The sequence below is a fragment of the Elgaria multicarinata genome, chromosome 17 (assembly GCF_023053635.1).
Source record: "Elgaria multicarinata webbii isolate HBS135686 ecotype San Diego chromosome 17, rElgMul1.1.pri, whole genome shotgun sequence".
Lineage (NCBI taxonomy): Eukaryota > Metazoa > Chordata > Lepidosauria > Squamata > Anguidae > Elgaria > Elgaria multicarinata.
In genome coordinates this window covers 16,598,636-16,613,048 of record NC_086187.1, presented here as the reverse complement: position 1 = coordinate 16,613,048, position 14,413 = coordinate 16,598,636, and the positions used below count along the sequence as shown (strand labels likewise).

At 44.7% G+C, this 14,413-nt stretch overlaps 1 protein-coding gene across 3 annotated transcripts in view; it reads left to right on the top strand.

Moving 5' to 3' along the window:
- SNX29 (sorting nexin 29) overlaps nucleotides 1-14,413 on the top strand; it is a 235,980-nt gene that overhangs the window by 83,462 nt on the left and 138,105 nt on the right. The window lies entirely within an intron of this gene.

Below are 14,413 nucleotides of genomic sequence, written 5' to 3'. Positions count from 1 at the left end.
GAGTCACTGCCAAAGTACGGTCTTGAAAAATAGATACTTCCCTTCGGTTAGCACAGAACATTTTTATTCAGTAATTTCAGAGGATGAGAGAGCTTATTACTCTTGTAGTCCTTTTCAGTAAGTCTTGACAAAAGAGCAATTGATCATTTATGCTCGCCAGTGTTGGGCGTGTGGTGCGCAGGTGATGAAGGCAGCTTGCTTTTGCCTCTTTATTATTTTTATGGCAATTCTGGTGGTGGTTCCTTTTCAATCCGTACAGGAACCATGGCCCTTTCTCCAAGGGATGACAATAAGTCCTCCTCCCGCTTTTAAAGTGGCTGCTATTTCGCCTGCAAAGTCGGAGAGTTATTTAAAAACCAGCAATGGCAACCGTCTTTCCTCTTTTATTTTTTTGTCCTTTTCTTTTTAAGCGCCCTGTTGTGATCTCTTGGAGGCGATACGTGTTTTGCAAAAGTTGTAAGACCGGACAGAGTCTGACGCTGCCGTGCTGCTTACGCCATTGACTTAGCGCTAGAGTAAGTGACCTCTAGTGCTACGCCGGGAGCGTAAGTTGGCAGGTTTGCGCTTTCCCGGAAAACCGACCATGTCGATTTATGCCGTTGGCGTTGCGCTGGAGTTAGCTTAGGCGAGCGCTGCATCGGTAGCGTAAGCGGAGCGGCAGTGTTGGAGTAGAAAAAAGATATTGCAGAGCTGGAGAAAGTACAGAAAAGGGCAACTAAAATGATCAGGGGGCTGGAGCAACTCTCTTATAACGGAAGGTTACAACAGCTGGGATTGTTTAGCTGAGTAAGAGGAGACGATACAGGTGTAGAAAATTATGCATGGCTGAAAGCCTATGTATGGAACAGGAGCAGGAGGGTGCTGTTGCAGTCCTATTCTGCTTGTGAGTTTCCCGTGGGCGGCTGGTTGGTCACTGGCCTGGTTCAGACAACATGCTAAACCATGCTGCTTAACCACAAAATGGTTAATGGAATGCAATAAGGTTAATGCATTCCCTTAGCAGCATGGTCGTTGTGTTTCTCTGAAAACTCCTGTTTTCGATGGGAGGCAAATGACGAGGCCTGCTAGATAATTCACTAAGCTTTTATTAAGCAACAAACTAGGAGTGTGCATGGACCCCCCTGATTCTCTTTGCGGATCGGCCCCGCTCCGCCTCGATCTGCCTAGGGTCCGCTCTGCTCCACTGCGGAGCTCCAGCTCTGAATCGGAGCTCTGCAGTGGCGGGGAGTGCCTCCAGGTAAGGCCCCCCTCCCTCCTTCCCCTTACCTGTGTCCGTTGCGGCCCATCCCAGCTTCACTAGAGCCCACGGCTCAACCAGGAACTGTAGGCCCACTTCCTGGTTGAGCCGTGGGCTCTAGTGAAGCTGGGATGGGCCGCGACGGACGCAGGTAAGACCCCCCTTCCCCTTACCTGGCTCTGCCACTGTCGCTGCATGGGCGGCGGCAGGGCCAGGTAACCCCCTCCCTCCTCTCCCTTACCTGCATCCATCCGCGGCCCCGCGGCTGCTTCAACGGGGCCCGAGGCCTCAACCAGGAAGTCCAGGCCGCAGTTGCGGCCTAGTCTTCCTGTTTGAGTCCTCGGGCTCCGTTGAAGCAGTCGCAGGACTGTGGACGGATGCAGGTAAGACCCCCCCTCCCCCTTGCCCCTTTACCTGGCTCTGCCGCCGTTGCCGCACGGGCGGCAGCGACAGCAGCAGGGCCAAGTAACCCCCCCTTACCTTTTTTGCGGAGCTCCGGATCGAGGTGAAGGATCCGCCTTCACCTCGATCCGCTCCGCAACGCTCCACGGCTCCCCTGATCCTCTTCGCCTCCGCGTTAAGCGGAGGCGAAGCCCCCCGATCAGCTCCTGCTTCTCCGGTCCGAGGAGAAGCAGAGCACATCCCTACAACAAACATCTCTTCCACCTGAAGAGAGTCTAATCTCTTGGAAACTTCTCCCTAGGCAAAACTATGCAAACTAAGCAAGACAATTGTCCGATCAAGGAGAACAGGAAGCTTTTCTCAAATGCTCATAACTTCAGAGAGCTTGGTGTGGAGGCAGGTTCTGGTGCAATTCTAGCCGGACTGACTTTCTCATGCCTTCCTTCCGCTCTGTGCATTTTAGCTTCTGGCGGACCCTAGCATCAGCTAGCTTGTCGGGGTGCTCTCCTCCAGAAGAAACCTCACTTCCCACTGAGTGTGTAGGGTTTGGCCTTGAGGAGATAAGCTCTGGAGAGGGCTGACTCCCAGCTGGTGAAGAGCCTGTGAGAGCTTCCTCCCCCACTGGTACAGGCTGGCTGGTGTCTGGCGCCTCCTCCTCTAGGTCCAAATCTGAGTCTGATTGCTTACCTGAAACACCTTCTCCCAAAACAGGGGCAGTAGGGTTAGACATGACAATGGTTTAGCGTGTTGTCTGAACCAAGCCACTGTGTGAACAGAATGCTGCATTAGATGGACCCTGGGTCTGATCCTGCATGGATCGGCTCATGTTCTTTCTTATAGTGGCCATTTTTCAGAGCAGCTTTTCCATGCAGCATACCTGGCCTCTTCAGTGTTTGCCTTTCAGCCATACCCACCATTAAATATTGCTCTTTTAAAAAATATTGCTGTCCTAATAATTTACTCTTTGTTTTAATGTATTAATTTAATTTAATGCAATGAATTGCACCCTCCACCTCACCGTCCCCCAGAGCAATATTCAATAAAAATATCATTAAAAACTTTGCCTTACAGATTAATACAGGTGCATCTCCATAAATTGCATAAAATCAGAAAGCTACAATTAAAATGAGAGAGCAAGAGATGGCAACGTCTAGCGGCGTTAGAAGCCTGGCAAGACGAAACAGTCTTTATTCGCCATCTGAAGCAGAAATGAGGGTGAAAACCAATTCGCGAAGAATGACAAAGCAAAGATCGTGCTCCCTATGTCACGTCTAACCCTACTGCCCCTGTTTTGGGAGAAAGGTGTTTCAGGTAATCAATCAGAATCAGATTCAGAACTAGAAGACGCAGCACCAGGCACCAGCCAGCCTGTACCAGTGCGGGAGGAAGCTCTCACGGGCGATTCCCCAGCTGGGAGTCAGCCTTCTCCAGAGCTTAACCCTCCAAGGCCAAATCCTACACACTCAGTGGGAAGTGAGGTTTCTTCTGGAAGAGAGTGTCCCGACAAGCTAGCTGATGCTAGGGTCCGCCAGAAGCTCAAATGCACGGCGTGAAAGGAAGGTGTGAGAAAGTCGTTTTGATTACGCCAGAACCTGCCTCCGTACCAGGCACTCTGAAGTTACGGGGCGTTTGAGGAGTAGCTTCTTATTCTTCTTGAACGGACAACTGTCTTGCTTAGTTTGCATAGTTTTGCCTAGGGGGACGTTTCCAAGAGGTTAGACTCTATTCAAGTAGAAGAGATGTTTATTGCTTAATAAAAGCTTTGTAGATTACTTAGCAAGCCTCATCGTTTGCCTCTCATCGAAAGTAAGAGCGTTCTGAGAAACACGACATCTCCCTATCTATACTCTTGATGATGAACCCTCCCGCAAGGTTCCTCCAAAACATACTCACATTCACGAAACCAATACTTGGCCAGTTCACCAATTCACGAAACGTAAGGGATGCAGCTTGGCAAGTCGTTTGCCTAGACGGTTGCTCAGTGGCCATTTTGTGTTGTGCGTGTGGATCACATTGCCAGCACCAGGTCTTTGAGAGTCCTTGGACAAGACCGCCTCTACAGGCCCCCTCCCTGACTATGGCCATAGCTAGACCTAAGGTTTATCCCTGGATCATCCAGGGGTCAAACCTGTTCATCTAGGTGACACACAGGGGATCCAGTGCTCAGGCAGGGGTGAAGCCTGGATGATCCCAGGATAAACCTTACATCTAGCTGTGGCCTGAGTCTCCCTTCTGGTATATATTTTATTATTATTATTTCAAAACGCAACCAACTTAAAGCACACATTGATTGAGGAGCTCCCAATCAATTAGCTGAAGACTAATGATTTAGAAGAAAAGATGCTTGCTATCGCCTAAAACAGTGGTTCCCAATTGGGGGTCCACGTAACCCACCCAGGAGGTCCGTGGCACCATTCACATATTAGCGATGCAAGCTCCGCATTTTAATAAAAGAAAATACGCCGTCTCCTTGCTCCATTTGCTTCAACGGTGACATCATGTGCGAAAGCACCTGCGTGATTTTGCGACTAGCTTCAGAGGTTACTTTAAAGCCCTAAATGGTTTGGGTCCAGGTTACCTGTGGGATCGCCTTGTCCCATGCAGTCCGCCCCGCACACTCAGGTCCTCTGGGGAGAACTTACTTCAGTCAGCCAAGACTAGGCTTTGATGCTGGCCCTGGTTGAGCACTTTTGTTTTGTCTGACTCTGTGTGTATGTTGACTGGGGGTTACTGAAGGGAGAGTGGACTGTTTGTCTGTCCTTGATGTGCCCACTAGCCACAGTGTGGTGTAGTGGCTAAGGTGTTGGACTGGAAGTTGGGAGATCTGGGTTCTAGTCCCCCTTGGCCATGGAAACCCACTGGGTGACTTTGGGCCAGTCATAGACTCTCAGCCCAACCCTACCGCACAGGGTTGTTGTGAGGATAAAATGGAGAGAACAAGGAGGCTGAGTAGATTCTGCATTCCACCATTATAAAGCAGTAATTGGGGGGTGAGTCATTCAAACGTTCATAAAATTGAAAATGTTTCACCAATCTTGGTGAAATTTACATGTGCCAGAAAGAAATGTTGGTTTTACATACCCTGAAAATTCCAAGAAGATTGGTAAATGATTGAGGAAAGGGTGGCAGTTCAAAGTACAAAAGAAAGAAAGAAAAACTCTCTGAATCAAAATGGCACTGAAAACATAAGGCTGGCGAGAATATGTGCTCATGAAATTTGGGGAATTGAGACCCTTACTCCATCCAGTGGCGGAGCCTTCTTCCTCATTTCTTCTAGTTGGTGGAATGGCTTTTCTTTTTTAAAAATTCCCTTCGGTTGATTTTTAATGAACGTTTCTTGGGTTCCTTGGAGGAAAAAAGGCGGGATACAAATGTAATAAATAAATAAAATAAACTTCATATTTTGGAGATACCCTCCTGTACGCTAGTAGCGAACCCGTACTCTTGAGTGCTGTTTCTTCCGTAGCCAAATAGTCATGCTGTATTCCAAAACACCTGGAGGTTGGGGAAAGGTGTTCTTTGTGGTATTGAGAGGGCAAGGAAAAGTATATAAAGTATATAAGGTGAAAGATGATATGTTTGTTTTTTGAGGCCATGAATGCCATGAATATTTCGCCGTTTCAAATTTTTCCTCTTCCGAACGTCACACATCCCCCACGTAGATTCCCTCTGTATGAAAAGAAGTCCTTCCCCCTTCTTAGTTTTATATTTATTCTAGAAGTAAATTAGGTGGAACTGAGGTCTGGATTCTTTTGCTATGTCTAATGACTGACTGACTGAAAAGGGAAATGTGGCACTTATTTAAAAACTGACATTTTTCATTGGAGAAAATTAAATCTCTTGACAGGCAGTAAAAAAAGCAACCTTTTAGTACTCTCCTAATGCTTAGGCTGTAGCAATACTTTTCTATTGGCGTTCACAGGTTGAGCGCTTGTAATTTGAGGCTTTCCTGAGCTCCTGCGGGAATTAAAGAGCTTAATTCCTGTTTGTAAAAAAATTCAAATCAATATAGCGCTGTGTTTCTTAATGCAGGTATTGTGGCTTGGTGGCTAAATTTTTATTTTAGCCATTTATTTATATTTATTTAATTACATTTATATACCACCCCATAGCCAAAGCTCTCTGGGTGGTTTACAGAAGTTAAAAACAATGAACGTTAAAACAGACATACAAAATTTAAAACCACTAAAAGTACAAAAACAACAATACCCACCCCATAATATGTATATGCTACGCCATATGAAAAAGCCATCAGGCCGGTTCTTGCAACAGAAGAAGTTAAAAACAGCAACGATAGGTAATCCAAAAATGTGAAAGGCCTCGGAAAATAAAATCCCAATAATGAAAATCGAAAATGCCTGGGAGAGCAGAAATGTCCTTGATGCTGTTGAAAAGATAACCGTGTGGGTCCCAGGTGAGTTTCTTTGGGGAGGGTATTCCAGAAATGGGGCATCACAAGTGTGAAGGCCCTCTCTCTCTCTCTCTCTTCTAGCCTAATGTCATTTGGCAGAGGCACCGAAGGAGGACTTTGGAAGATGATCTAAGCATTCTGGACTTGGTTCTGAGGACTTCTGGGGTGGTTGTCTTGAAGGACTCAACATTCATGGCAGAGGTGCCCAATCTGGTGTGGATGAGGGCTTCATAGGCACCAGACGACCATGGAGCGGTCCCAACATGTCAATGGGCGAACCATGTATGGGGTCACGCTCTGGATTTGGTTTTCTTGGTCAGATAGGAAGATAGTGATTCAAAAGTTAGCGGTTCTCACACTCGCTACGCCCACCTGTGGAGCATTTGAAAATCGGGATTTATTTATGATACGCAACTTGTTTTAGTGGTGCAAATCAAAGCACAGTACTGGTATTTTAAGGACTATAACCTTGCCTTTCTAATGCTTATGTTTCTGAGCAAAGTTTCATGAAGATGTAGTGTTTGTCAGCTGTAGCTGGTCCAAGTACAGAGATCCTTAGCTGTTCTGTCACCTGATTGGAGCACGTAGACCACTTTTTGAGAATTTTTTACTCCCAAATTTTTAATAGCTGCAACATTATACTGCCTAAATTATACTTCTAAAATAATATTAATAATAATAATAATAATAATAATAATAATAATAATAATAAAAAATACGCTTTGGGTAACCAGGAGTGGATTTCTGAATGGATGGACTCTGAGCTCTATTCCGTTCTGCTACTCAAAGCAAATTCCTGAGCTCAGCATTTCTTTTTTAATTGCTTTTTTAAAAATTTAAAATTTTCTTTATTAAACTCTATTTAACAAAGCGGTTAAAAAAGTTAAAAATATATATAAAAAACATACAAGTCGGACAGCTTTCTTAATAAAGACACAAACAGAGACCTCACGATTTCTGTAGATGCCGAACTGAGCTTGTTTCCTTCAATTTACTGTGGTCAAAGGAAGGTTAGTTAAACCAGAGTTGGATGTCGCATCCGTACCATTGATGTAATCGAGAAAAGGAGACCATATTTCATCGAAAGGGTCATAGCTAAGTTGGCCCAACGAAACTCTACGGTGGTAGGTTAATTTTTCAGAGAAGGCTATATCCCACACTTTCCCTTTCCTTCCAGTGAGTGTAGGGCCCTTCGGATCCTTCCAATGTTCAGCAATTTCTAAACGATGAGCTCAGCATTTCTTAAGAGCATAATTCTATCGATTGCATCCTCGCTGCTTATAAGCCCCTGAATTCAGAAGCTTCCAAGTTTCCTATGCCCTGCCAGGGTGAAGTTGGCAGGGCAGGAGGAGCGACAGAGACAATCTTCACTTGCCTGTCTTATATAGTTCCTGATTTTCGCTAGATGGGCTTTTCAGCCCATCTAGTAGGTGTGCTTTAGACGGGGAAGGAAGGAGGCTGGAGGAAGCTCAGGATAACTCATATGTTGGCTTTTTGGGTCGCCTCCCTTCACTGCTCACTGTAATGCCCCCTTTCCTCCTCCTCTGAGGTCACTTTTCCTACTGTGATTCTCTCTGCATGGGTTGTGAGGAGGAGGTGTCTGGTGCTGGATCACCCACTCTGCCTTCTGAGCTGTCCTGTGGTCCATGGGACACAGGCCTGGCCCAAGGCAGGTCACCCGCTTGAAGTGGGGACCCTCTGCCTCCCTCCCGATCTGCTCGCTAGCTTACTTTTCTTGGCGCATGTATGCGAGCCTGCCTTGCGAGTGCGCCGCCCTTAAGGTGTTGCGTGGTGGGCAGAGACCTCTCACGATACTTTGCCCGACCCCGCAGGTGGCCAGCAGGACCAAGAAACGGCAGACCCCTTGGAGGGGGAGAGTGCCGTTCTTCCCATACTCCGCCGCCTGCTGTGCCTGCATCCTCCCGCTTCATGGAAGGGCCTGCATTATGCATTCCGTTAACCATTATGTGGTTAAGCAGCATGGTTTAGCATGCTGTCCGAACGGTGCCTATGTGTACATCTTTTGAACCAGGTTGTGTTTTCATAGATCTTTGATTGTAGTGAAAAGTAGATAGTAGATCCCACAAACCGCTCATCTAAATGGTGTGATTCACCTGTACCTGTATGCCTTTGACTAGGTTCTTCATTAAAGAGATGCTTTCAGGCTTAAGCATGCGATTGTTTTCACTACGCAGATTTGTATTAAAAATATTCATGGAAACGATCTTTTTAAGCTGCTTACAATATGAGAAATTCATCCTTCATTAGATACTGACAGTTTTCGTGACTAGTGCAATTATATGGGGTGAGGGTGGGGGAGAGAGAGAGAGAGAGAACCATGGCTAGCTATATTCTGCTGTGTTAAAATTATGTAAATTAAGGAGGGACAAGAATAGAAACGGAGTGGGTTGGTCCGGTTTTATAGAAGAAGAAGAAGAAGAAGGAAAAAGGGGGGTGGTGATAGAGCAGTAGCAAGGCTTCTAAAAATGAATGGTTACATGCCGTGCCTTCTGGTTGCCTTTCATCAGCCGTGGGTTAAATTTCCATCACCGACGCTAAGAATACATTTGAGCTGCATCGGTTTTATAATACATGTGATTCAATGGATGTTGTGTTTTCGATGCTGGTTTATGTAAGGGAATGGTTCATTACTACAAATCTGCAGTGGTGATTGATTTATTTTTTTTGCTATCACGGCTAAGTGTTAAACAAGGGTGCGCTATTTTTGGCTGGTTTTGTGAGCCTAGCCGAAATTGTAACATCGAAAGAAGCAGAACCTGTAAAGGCTGTGTAATTGTTGTATCGTGGTTTTTCTTTGCACTACGTGCGAGCCCTCCAGTATGGTTTAATTCTGGGTTGTTAACCACAAACAAACCAGAGTTCCCAACCCAACAACAAACCATGGGTTCTCTTCCTGGTTTGTTTGTGACTAACAACCCACAGTTAAATCGTTGTGGAGGTCTCGCACGTAATGACAACCCGCAATTTAACTGCAACCCATACCATGGGTTGTTATGGGTTACCAACCAGACCCCAGAGGATAGGAACTAGGGCTTTGTGCCAAAGCCTTCATAAGGAAGGTGGCTTTTGAGGAAGGATTTGAGGGAGGAGAGGTAGGTAGGTATTAGGTAGGTATCATGTAGGTATTAGATGGTTTTACAAAAAGGAAGGGAGTCAGCAACTTAATAGAGTTCTATAGAGCTGTGTGGACAGTGATGCCTGCCTAAATCCAGTTGACCACATTTAAAGCAAGCTTTCATTTCTCAAAGATTGTTGTTGGTCTTTTCATTTTTGGACTGTGCAGCGTGATCCTCAAGTGTTAACCCTTCTAATCACCATTTGCGTTTTAGAAAGCGAAAGGCCAAGGGGAAAATGTTAAAACAGAGGCCTATAAAACGGCTTGGGGAAAGTGATGCTACGAGTTTTGTTCCTGGAGATCTGTAGCTGGGGCAGCTGATGGCCTCCAGACGTTTCAGACCAGCCCAGTGATCAGGAATGCGCGGAGCTGAAGCCCAAGACATCCAGGGTGCACCAAGTTGGGAGGAGGCTGATCAAGAGGGTAACCTGGGAATTTCCTGCTCAGTGTTTTTGAAATGGTTGACTGGAAATCTCTTGTCCATGAAGGACCCATATGGTCGTTGAGAGTCTGAATTTGTTGCGACGGAATGTGGCAATGGCACAACAGGATTGGATTAAGCATGAGCTAGAAGAATGTTTGGCTGATGGAGGTTAACTAGAATTGATAAGGCCATACGTTCTCTTACTGTTGCCTCCATTAAAGTCAGAACCGGTAGACATTGGCAGCAACTGAGAGGTGGCTGTTATTTCGGCGCTGTGCTCTCTGCTCTAAACAGTTCAGAACTAGCTGCAATCAGGGGCAAAACCCCGGCTAACTTTCGTTTTTCTAACCTTTCAAAATATTCTGTGTGTGATGTCAGGCTAAAAGAATGTATTCTCTTTGGGCCATCCCTATCAGCTAGGTAAAACTGATTGAGTCCAGCAAAATAGGGTAATTATATAACATGGGAAATTTCAGGGTCACCTCGCCCTTAATTTATGCTGATATTCCGGATGATTGGACTGCTCTATCATGTAACCTTTCCTTTTTGGGTGGTTGTTGCAAATGACAAGGAGCGATGGAATAAATCAAAATTGACCCTCTAATTTCCTTTCCTTTGTTGTTCTAGATTAGATTCTCAATGTTTAAAACCTCCTCTTGTGTATTTAATTTAGATGTTCTTAAATCCAAGGTCAGTAGGGCTTCTGATTTTGAAAAGGAAAATATAACTTGGTAACGGGCAGATGAGGCAACAGAATCCTGTGTCTGAAACTTGGAAGTTTGCCAGGTACCATCTTGATATTCTGGCAAAAGCTGTATTCATCAGGGATAGCAGAATTGTTGCAAAGAGATTTTCATTTGCTGCCCTATTCCATCATAATTAATATGTTAGTGGTGAGTAATCTTCTTTACCCTCTTGAATTATCCAAGGAAAGTCCTGTTCAAACAGAACATTGTGCATTTTAGAATTTATTGGGGTCACAAGGAATGGCTCAGAATAAACCAGATTATTGCTACCTGTTTTTTGTTTTTTGTATCATAAGGCAGCCTTCCCCAACTCGATGCCCTGCAAGTATGTTGGATTACAGTTCCCATCGGGATGATGGGAGTTGCAGTCCAACACATAGGAAGGGCACCAGGTTGAGGGAGACTCATAATGAAAGGGTTTTTGTAGCAACTTTGTTGTTTTTTGCTGGGGGGGGGCGGAAAGAAAGAGAAAATACTCCATTCCTCCAGTTGGGGACAATTTACTGATGGTTCAGATAGGACCTTAATCCTTGATGTCATTTCTGGTTGAGAAACTGAGGTCACAAGCTCCTGAATACTTAGGTGACATTTGCTTTTGGCAAATGTCAACAAGCCTTTTGCTATTAAGGTCCATGGCTATCCAGAAGTAAGTCTACTACATATCATTGATGTAGTGATCCAGTGTCTGGGCCAGAATGCAGAAGGGGGCTCACATGGCCAAATGATCCTCCCATGTAAAAATAAACCTATTTGCATAGAAAGCCAGCATGTCAGGGAGATATCTCAGTAGCCATAGTAAAGATGTAAACAAGTAAAAGGGCAATCAATATGGTGGAAGATGCAATTATGAATGACAGATGTATTGGCAGTGATAATGGCTGAATATTGTTGCCTCCGGATAATTGGTTTTTTCTCTTGTTAAAAGGAGAATCGTAATTGTTTCCCTGTGGAAGACAAGGTAACCTGAGACGTTGGGTGCAAATGGAAAGGAAGAGCCATCTACGTAGGCAGGAACAAGGCATTTGTGCATCCATATGGGCTGAAGAGTGTGGGAATGTTGGAAGAATCCAACTGGGGGTGGTGGAGGGGTGAAGCTTGAGAAGCTTTCATTGGCTCAGCCCCCCGCCCCCGGACTTGGTTCAGCCTTCTGCGAACTAGTCCAATTTGGACTGCTGCAAGTAGGGCCAGCTAGTGGATTTTCCAGATTTTTAAAGTTGCACAAAATTGTGGGCATAATTTGCACAAATGTGTAATTTGTCCAAGGGTGGCTGGAATTTGTGCACATTTTTCCTGGAATTTATGCAAATTTCTAAACCTTTCCCCAAAGGCCCCAGAATTCAGGGAAAGTCCATGGCTCTGCTCCCAAATGTAACCCAAGTTGGGTCCCCATGGAAATCCGGCACTGTCTGGGCTTGCCGGATTCCCTCGCCACAGTCATCCCTAGCATAGTGGCAGTCTCCCGAGTCTTAGAATATTGCTTGTTGCTAGCTTAACCAATGCATTGGGATTAATCTGATTTCTTCTTTTTTAAAAGAAATCTTTAGCTGACAAATCACACTAGTTAATTAAAGTTTGCAAATCTAGGTCTAGTGGAGAAAGGACAGACTCTTTGTACATACAGTCCAATGTTGCTACAGACATTGCCCAGAATCATGGACAGAAGTCTTTTATGCCACCTCCCATCTCAGGTCCCGGGAGTTGAACCTGGGACCCTTGGTATGTGAAGGGTGCCCTCTGACCGTAGCACTAGGTCAGTCCTGTGGTCTCTCTCCCACTTGGTACGCTATTGCAACCTTCCCCATCCTGGTGCCCTCCAAAAGGGTGTTGGACTACAACTCCTAGCATGCAGGTGGTGCCCCTTGCTGGCTGGGTATTCTGGGATCTGTAGTCCAACACATCTGGCGGGCATCGGGTTGAGAAAGGCACCCCTATCACATATAAAATTCCCTGCAGTGGGGGTGTCTACATTTGCGTCTGTAAAATGAATAGCAGGGGATAATTCTCCTCTATATTATACATTTATTTAATTGACTGTTTCCATTCTTATTTATTTATTTATTTATTTATTTATTTATTTATTTATTTATTTATTTATTTATTATTGCATTTATATCCCACCTTTTTTCCTGCAAGGAACCCAAGGTGGCATACATAATCCTCCTCCTCTCCACTTTATCCTCACAACAACAACCCTGTGAGGTGGGTTGGGCTGAGAGTTGGTGACTGGCCCAGAGTCACCCAGTGGGTTTCCATGGCTGAGTGGGGACTAGAACCCGGATCTCCCAACTCCCAGTCTGACACTCTAGCCACTATGCCACACTGGCTCTCTTTTATTCTTATGCTGGAGTAGATAAGCACAGCTAACACAATGTTGTTCACATCTGAGAAGCAGTACGGCTGGAATGACATGGAAGGAAGGGTTGGATAATAACGTAATACAGGGTAAAGGGGCATGTCGTTTAGCAAGTGGTCTTCTCCGTATATTTCGCTTAAGAGGATGATTCATCTTTTAAAGCACCAAATTGATTGCTAATTGCTGGATTTGCAAGGTCTAGGCACAGATAGTGTGTCTTACTCCTTTTTTTAAAAAAATGAAAAGCTCTAGGATTCTGTAATATTGAGACGAAGTAGCTTATCAAAATGTACAATGTCGTATTTGTGTTGCCAGTCATTTTATCAGCGGTCTACCAGATTGCATTTGGAGTTTCTGATTTCCTTCCTCATAGGGCCGTCTCCAGCTGCTCTATCAGCACAGCTGGTCTGTGTGAGTTGCCATTGGCCAGCCAATCATACGGATTTTATCCTTTCTGTTTTCCTTGGGGGAAGGGGGAATGATTCTTTGGCAGCTTTTGGTCAGCATTATAATGCTTTCTCGGTGTTCTTTTCCTTTCTTTTCTGTGTTTGTCTAGCCAACTTACGTTCTTTCCTATACAAATAAAACTTCTACTTTGCCTACCTGCCTCCTTTGCATATACAAATCATCTAACAGCATTTAACAGTTAATTCAGAGAAAATTAACGTAGGGCTGTCCAAACCATGTAGTGACCAATGGGGCGTTGAGATGTTAGAGAAATCCATAATGGAAACAAACGAGTTCAGATTTTTATGAATCCAGTCCGTGTCTCCACAGTGGACCAGCTTTTTCCCATCAGGCAAAGGCAGCAGACTTGACGTCTGTTTTCCTAACCTTTGGTAATGTTGCACATGTTCTGTTGTAGAAAAATATGCTATTTTTATTTTAAAAAAACAGCCAAAATATGCATTTCCCCAGAGGCTAGAATGAAAATGCATATTGGGGGGAATTTGTGCATTTTGGAAAAATTTGTGCATGTGTGAATTTGTGTAAATTCGCACATGCGCACATTTTCCCAAAATGCACAAATGTGCGAATTTTTGCCTTGGCGCAAATTCGGAAATTGGTCTGATGATGGAACAAAAGATGTGTGCGAATCTATGAAATAGAGGTGCATCAGAATTTACTGAGTCCACACTTCCGTGATGGGGGATGCCTGGGAGCATTTAGAGTTTTAAAATCTGATATTAAATATGTTAATTTGGACATCCTCTTGAATATAAGTAAAATTACTTACCAGTTCGTATTACAGGAGTGACTGAGTGTCTATCGGTGCTCAGTGTCAAAGGCCTAATAAACAGAACTATATGTTTGGATTGGAACTGGAGTACCAATAGTTTTGTGCCTTTGAATCAGCTTTCAATCACACCCATCAAACTGGGACTGTGTTTCTTTTTGGCAGAAGCTCATATTTTTACTGGAAATGATGTTTCAGAACAGGCTTGGAACCAAACGCACATCATGAGCTAAAATGTTGCAGGTGCAATTTGGAGCAAGAGATCACCCTATCAGAAAGAGACCACTGCAAATAATTGAATTTGTTTCAGCAATGTGTGGGCAGTGTTTGATAAAGTTAACGCTCTTGATGAGCTGAGGTTTGGTGCTTGTTGAAACATCTCTTGCTGATTTTCCAGCTCCATCACAGATCAGACATCCAAAGAACATTGCTTGCTATCACGAGTGTCACTTGCCCTCCTGGGCCAT